General features: G+C 48.3%; 1 long non-coding RNA gene across 1 annotated transcript; it reads left to right on the top strand.

Annotated features, from left to right (window-relative positions):
* The first annotated feature begins 3,111 nt into the window (after positions 1–3,111).
* Positions 3,112–6,676, top strand: LOC140686064 (uncharacterized). Its single transcript, XR_012059512.1, has 3 exons — positions 3,112–3,328; positions 5,842–6,014; positions 6,456–6,676. It is a non-coding gene; the product is annotated as an uncharacterized lncRNA (long non-coding RNA).
* The last annotated feature ends 241 nt before the right edge of the window (positions 6,677–6,917 follow it).

The raw sequence follows: 6,917 nt of genomic DNA, 5'->3' as shown, positions 1-6,917 counted from the left end.
CCCAACATGCTACATGCATGAAGGCTTCGACACACATTCAGTTCTAAGATGTAAGCATGTGGAGAGCCGCTCTTTCATTCAGCACAAAAGGCATGGTTACACCCAGGAAGATTTACCCAGATTTCTCAGCTGCTTCCTTCAGCCAGATTCAAAATAAAGGCAGTTTGTGCTGGGAAAGCCTGTTGGAGCGTGTTCAGAGCTGTTTCGGGCTCTGTCCCAGCTGGAGGGTGCAAAGCCCAACCTCCAGAAAGAGGGACCAGGACCCCACCCTCCAGGTGGTGTTGCCTTTGTTGGGGAACAGTGATCTTTGGGTAAGATATTTTGCGGCTCTCTCTAAAAACTGCTTTGACTTAAGTTTGCATCCTAGTCACCAGTTCCAGGACAACAGAAAAGGCATACCCTACATCCCTTTGCACTCAACTCTTCCCAAAAGAGCAAATATTTGTCCATGAAAATACCAGCTGCTCTTCTAAGGCCCACTAAATACCCAGCAGTGTGGGCGGTGCACTCTTGATCAGGGACAGGAGGAGAGGGAACAGCGGTCCTCCGGCAGGCTTGGCCTGGAGTGGCAGCTGCGCTGTGGGTGCGTGGTGGGGAGGGAATGCAGGGAATCCTGTTTGAGGGGCCTCTGTGCACGCCTGCATTATAGTCTGAGGCTTCATACAAAGGCTCCAGGCATCCTAACTGATCAGATACAGCCCCCACCCTTGGGCTGGAACCACCAGGAGATAAGTACCTGTAACAGGGACAGTGCCTGGTGTGGGGAGAGGTCATGGGACACTCCGGGGGCAGGGGCGGTGGTGCTGGGGAAGGCAGGGGATGCAGTGAAGGGTGGAGGGAGCAGGGTCCTTTGCTTGGGGGTGCGAGTTCTTTGGGAGACCACAGGGAATGGCACACATCATCCCCACCCTATACCCCAAATTCCTAGCCCCGCCAACACAGGGGCTGCTCTGCACCCTCTCAACGTGGCTCTCCTGTAAGACCGCACCCAACCAGGCATCTGGCACCCTGCCCTACCTCCCCTCTTGGGACAGATCCCGTCTTCTTGGAAACTGCCTTGCAGCGCGTATTCAAGGCCGGCAGCCGGCCTGGCGGATCTGCACTTCAGGTGCCCTACCTGGCCAGCCGTGCCTGCCTGGGCTCAGTCCTCTATCTTGCCCACCGGTAGCCTGGGTCCACTTCCGGTGCAAGCGGAGGCCCCGGAGCCCAGGCTGAGCCCCGCACACAGACAGGTGAGGGTGCCCCCGCCCCGCTGCCCCGCCGCCCCGCCCACTGGTGGCAGCACTGCCCCAGCCTCCGGCCGGTGCCACCTGCAGGTGAGGACGTCCGCGCGGCCCCGCCCGCCCCGGCCCCGCCCAGCTGCCCCATAAGCCTCCCCCCACCCCCGTCCTGGCCGCGCCCTGGCTCCCATTGGCTCCGAAAGTTCTGCCCTCGCACGTCTAGCCTCGGGAGGACGCAGACGCAAGCGCTAGGGGAGGGCCCCGTGGCGTTGCCATGGATACAGACGCCGCGCTCCTCGCGGGCAGGCGTGCGCTTCTGGGGCAGGCAGCGGGCTCCGGAAGTGTGCAGCTGCCCGGGACCATGGCGGTGTTTGCTGCTGGGGATGGCGGCTTGCTTGGCCGGGCCACTAGTTCTGGCCGCGTCAGTCGGCGGCCGACATCCTTTCTGGGGCGGCGTCTCACAGACGGTAAACGTAAGGCCGCGCCGTTGGCGGGGCCAGTGGACATGGACCGGGGTGGGATCCGGGTTGGTGTGGCGGCCGGGGAGGGCTGTGGTGCCGGGGAGCGGGTTGGGGCGGGGGGGAAAGGGCTGGGGCACAGCCTCCAGCTTTCCTCCCCCTCGGGCTCTGGGGCTTGGACCGCGAGTCCGGGTAGCCCTGCGTGGCCGCGGCCTCCCAGAACCCCTGGGAAGGGCAGGTGGAGGACCCGTCTTTTATGAAGCGGGGCCTTACCCGGGTTTTGAAGAGCCCCAAAATCAGATGTTGGAATAGGGTGGTTTATCAGCCTTGTATATCAGCAGGGAAATTCCAGTTCCATCCAGATGTTGGCTCCTTCGATAAAACTCAGGAGTAAGACAAGGGTCAGTGTCAATTAGCAGTTATCTAGGGCTTGACTCAAAATAGACTGTGTGGGGTGTAGAGATGGTAGATGGGCCCTCCCTTTCAAGGTTGGTAGTCTTCTGGGATTAGAGGCCTCAGTTGAGGATTACATCCTCATCTGCAGTAATGGAGGTTGTGGGAAACATTAACACAGAGAAGGGAGTGGTGTTGCTGCGGTAACTCATTAAAGAAGCCAGGACACTTGCCTGGCTCTTGTGTAGGAGAGTCTCGCCTAGGGTAGGGCAGCAGTTATCAAAGTGAGTCCGAGGCCCCTGAGATGCAAGACTATTTTCGTAGAAACGCTGGGAAGTCACCTGCCTTTTGCACACTCTTGCACTCCCGAGTTTCCTGTGGGGTTTTCCAGGGAAAACCTGGTCTGTGATATCACAAAACAGGTAATGTAGAGGCAGATAGAATTAAGCTCTCACCAGTCCAAAAGAGATTTTCAGAAATTAAAATCACTGCTATTCCTCTCATTAATGATTTTTGTTTAGAAAAATATACTTATTTTTTGCTTAAGAGAATTAATGGTATCATGTAGTAGGTTGTTATTATTTTTAAGTGAACTCATAAGCATTTTTTAAAGTTCTTATTTAACTTCTAACACAGGAACTATTGATAGATTTAACCTACATAAACAGCAGCCTTTTGAAGTCCTCAGTAATTAAGAGTGTACAGGGGTCTTTAGGCCAAGAAGTTTGAGAGCTCCTGGAGAACGGGTGCTCAGGTACTAGTCCGGTGCTTAGCGTTGATAGACAGATGCCAAGATGTCTTCTGCATGTGCTCCCGGACTCGAAATAATTGGCCACACAGAGATCGGTGGGCAGTGCCTCCACTATACAAACCAGAAGCTGCTGAACGTGTCTTGAGTCTAGGCCATGTGCTGTGCAGAGATTCCCATTGTATCTGTTCTATCTAAGCCGGGATTCCTGTGCAGAGACCTGGCCCTGAAGACCCGCTCTCCTTTGCTCCCTGCAAGGTACCTTCTGTGTTATGTCAACCCTCCGGAGGGCTTCAGCCTCTGTAGGGGCGTCTGTATCCACATCGCCTTCCTCCTGAAGACCCTGCTGAAAATGGAGGAGTCGGTGCTGGTGATACCCCCTTGGGGCCGCCTCTACCATTGGCAGAGCCTGGACATCCACCAGGTCCGGATTCCCTGGTCTGACTTTTTTGATCTCTCAAGTCTCAACAGAAACATCCCTGACACTGAGTACGAACAGTTCATTGCAGGTGAGATGGTGATCGTTTAACTGGGGCCAGACGGTTTTTGTTCTGGTTCCGATGTGAACATCGGGCCGTCTTGCTTCGGGCTTGTCAGTCTGCTTAGGGGCCGTGCTCATGTTTCCTGCACTGCAGGTGAATTTGGTCTTTCCCCAGTTTTTCTCAGGAAATATATCTGAAGTGTATGAGCTCTGTGTTCCCTCCCCTCTGAAAACCCTGGCCTTCTGGTGCGATGGAGCGGTGACAAGGAGGCCACTGCCACAGAGGCCTTGTCCCAGCAGGACTCGCTCCCTGGGCAGTAAGGGCCATTCTTACCTGAAGGAAAACACGATGTATGTGTACCATGGACCACGTGCTGGAGAAGGTATGTAACCTCTCATTCAGTATAATTTGGTCCTGCTCAAGATTCCCATTTTACTTTTTGTAGGAGGTAAGAGTTGAAGATTTTCTTTGAATACAGCTATTTAGAGCTTATCTTTTTTTTTTTAAATTGAAATGTGGTTGATTTACAATGTTTAGTTAGTTTCAGATATACAGCTGTTTTGTTAGTTTCAGGTATACAGCATAGTGATTCAGTTGTACATATACATAGTCTATTCTTTTTCAGGTTCTTTTCCATTATAGGTTGCAAGATACTGAACATTTTCCCCTGTGTTCTACAGTGAATCCTTGCTGTTTGTCTGTTTTACATGTAGTAGTTTGTAATTGTTAATCCCAAACTCCTAAGTTTGTTTTCTAAGTCTGTGAGTCTGTTTTTGTTTTGTAAATAAGTTTATTTGTATCTTTTTTAAAAATTCCACATATAAGTGATATCATTATGTTACTTGTCTTTCTCTGTCTGAGTTATTTCACTTTAGTGTGATAATCTCCAAGTCCATCCATGTTGCTGTAAATGGCATTATTTCCTTCTTTGTTACAACTGAGTAATATTCTTTTATATCTAAATACTACATCTTTATCCAGTCATTTGTCAGTGGGCGTTTAGGTTGCTTCTATGTCTTGGTCATTGAAAACAATGCTGCTGTGAACATTGGGGTGCAGGTATATTTTGAAATTAAGGTTCCCTCTGGATATATGCCCAGGAGTGGGATTGCTGGATCAAATGATGTCTTTTTTTAGTCTTTTGAGGAATCTCCATACTGTTTTCCACATTGGCTTCACCAAACTACATTCCCAGCAATAATGAAGGAGGGTTCCCTTTTCTCCAAGCCTCTCCAGCATTTATGGTGAGTGGATGTTTGAATGGTGGCCATTCTGAGTAGTGTGAGATGATAGCTTATTGTAGTTTTGATTTGCATTTCTCAGATAATTAACGATATTGTGCCTTTTTTTCATATGCCTATTGGCCATTTGTATATCTTCATTGGAGAATTGCTTGTTTAGTTGTCCTGCCCATTTTTGGATTGGGTTCTTTATTTTTTTTTCTTATAAAGTAGTATGAACTATTTTTATAGTCTACAAGTTAAGCCATGTTCAGTCTCATCTTTTGCAAATATTTTCTCACATTCCATAGGTTGTCTTTTCGTTTTGCTTATGGTTTCCATTGCTTTGAAATAGCTGATAGGTGTAACTAGGTCCCATTTGTTTATTTTGGCTTTTATTTTCTGTTGCTTGGGTGGATTGCCCTAGGAAAACACTGCTGATATATATGTCAAATAATGTTTTGCCTATGTTTTCTTCTGAGAGTTTTTTAGTATCTTGTCTAATGTTTAACTCTTTAAGCCATTTAGAGTTTGTTTCTTTTTGGGTTTTTTTTTTTTCAACTCTATTATATTCTTTCGATTTGTGGTTACCCTATTTTTCAAGTATATCAACCCATTATCATATCTATTACCTTTAGACTGATAATCACGTAGGCTCCAACACATCCTAAGAATAATGAGAAAAAGGAAAAAGAAAGAGAAAAAAAATCTATCTTTTCTTGCTACCGTCTCCCTTTCCCACCTTTTTGTATTTTGATGTACTTTTTCTTTTTTACATCTTCATGTTTATTGTCTTGTAACTCGTTATTTCATTTCTAATGATGGTTTTCCCATTTCTATAGCATCCTGCTTCCTTTCTGTTTAGAGTAGAACCTTTTAATGTCTCTGTTTGGTTCCATAATGCTGAATTATCTCCCTAACCCCCTCCCTCCTGAGCCTCTGAATACTCAGTACAGGGAAGCCAAACCATCCTAGCCTTCATCGGTCTTGGGATGCAATCTTCAGAGTGGGAAAGAAGAATCATTGAAAAATAATATTCTGTTTGTTGCTTTCTACCCTTGCCCAGAGAGTGAGAATCACCTCTGAAGGCAGAGGAAGAAAGATGGGGGCACGGGGCACAAAGTCTTTTCTCCTTTTGCTACTGAAAAAATGATTTCTTTTGTAATTAGTGATGATGCCCTTTAAATTGGTAAGATCGAGATTCCACAGCTTCAACGCCTGTGAATAACCAGCTGGGAGAAAGCTCTCCAGGGCCCCTGCAGTGGGAAAGGCAGCCCCTCTGAGCACCTGTTGTTCTGTATTCTTCCTGCCTCCACACAGGTTCGCTAGGCACTGTGCAGGACGATGCAGTTCCCCAAGGTGGAGGACTGGGAGACCCCTGCTTGGTGGCGAGCCACAGGAGCCCACACTTGAAGGACAAAGTGAAGAGTAGTGGGGCGGGCATAGGAACAGAGGATGGTTGAGACCCAGGATAGTTTCCTGGAGGCCAGCAGGTGAGACTGGTGGGGCAGATGGGGCCCTGGTGCATGGGCTGTCCTTGAGGGATCTGAAGCAAAGATATGAACCAAGATACTGGATTCGTGTGGGGGTAAATCTCCCCCTGGAGGCTACGTGGCAGTGCAGCGAGCCCAGGAGGAGTGGGCATTTCCCCAAAGTTGGGTTGACAGATCACAACCAACTCACTGGGAACCGAGAGGTACAGAGATATTGTTAACTTTTTGTCCCTCTTCCTGGAAAAAAATTGCTTCCTGTTGAATAGCCTGTGTAGTTAGTGAGAATTAAAGACATGAAGTAACATTTCCTCAAAAGTCATCCATTGTGTAGTTGTTAATAAGGGTCAAATGCAAACTTGAATAGATTAAATCAAACAGTCATCATCATATTTTAAAATCTTTTAAAATAAAAAATCTTGCTGTCTTTGTTCTTCATTTCAGGGTTCACTTGGTGATAATAGTAACAAAAGCAACAGCAAACCTTTAAAGAATTCTGTCCTGCTGTTCCAGGAACTCTGTGTTCATGACAAACCAATGAGGTGGCACTTTACAGGAAGGACAGTCATTAATCACACAGCTAGTAAATGGCAGGGGTGGGACTTGAACCCAAGCTGTCTGGCCCCAGAGCCCCCTCTCAGGCCCTTCAGTGCAGCTCATCACTTGTTATGCCCAACAGAGGCCAGCATTAAAGAGCAGCGTGACCTTGGCCAAGGCTGCTTCACTGCTTGGCCTCTGTTTCTTCATCTGTAGAATGGGGGTGTGGGCAGTGAACTCTGTGAGCTCAGTGGTCACTTCCTCCAGCTCGGCTATTCTACTGCTTTGAGTTAATTTAAGAAGTATCCGAGCCCCTGAATGGCCCAACCATAGGCTGGCGCTTTGCTAGGCCGTGGGTTATGGAGAAAA

This window comes from Vicugna pacos, chromosome 16, assembly GCF_048564905.1.
Source record: "Vicugna pacos chromosome 16, VicPac4, whole genome shotgun sequence".
Lineage (NCBI taxonomy): Eukaryota > Metazoa > Chordata > Mammalia > Artiodactyla > Camelidae > Vicugna > Vicugna pacos.
The sequence above is the reverse complement of the archived record's forward strand: the minus strand, read 5'-3'. Positions and strand labels throughout refer to the sequence as shown.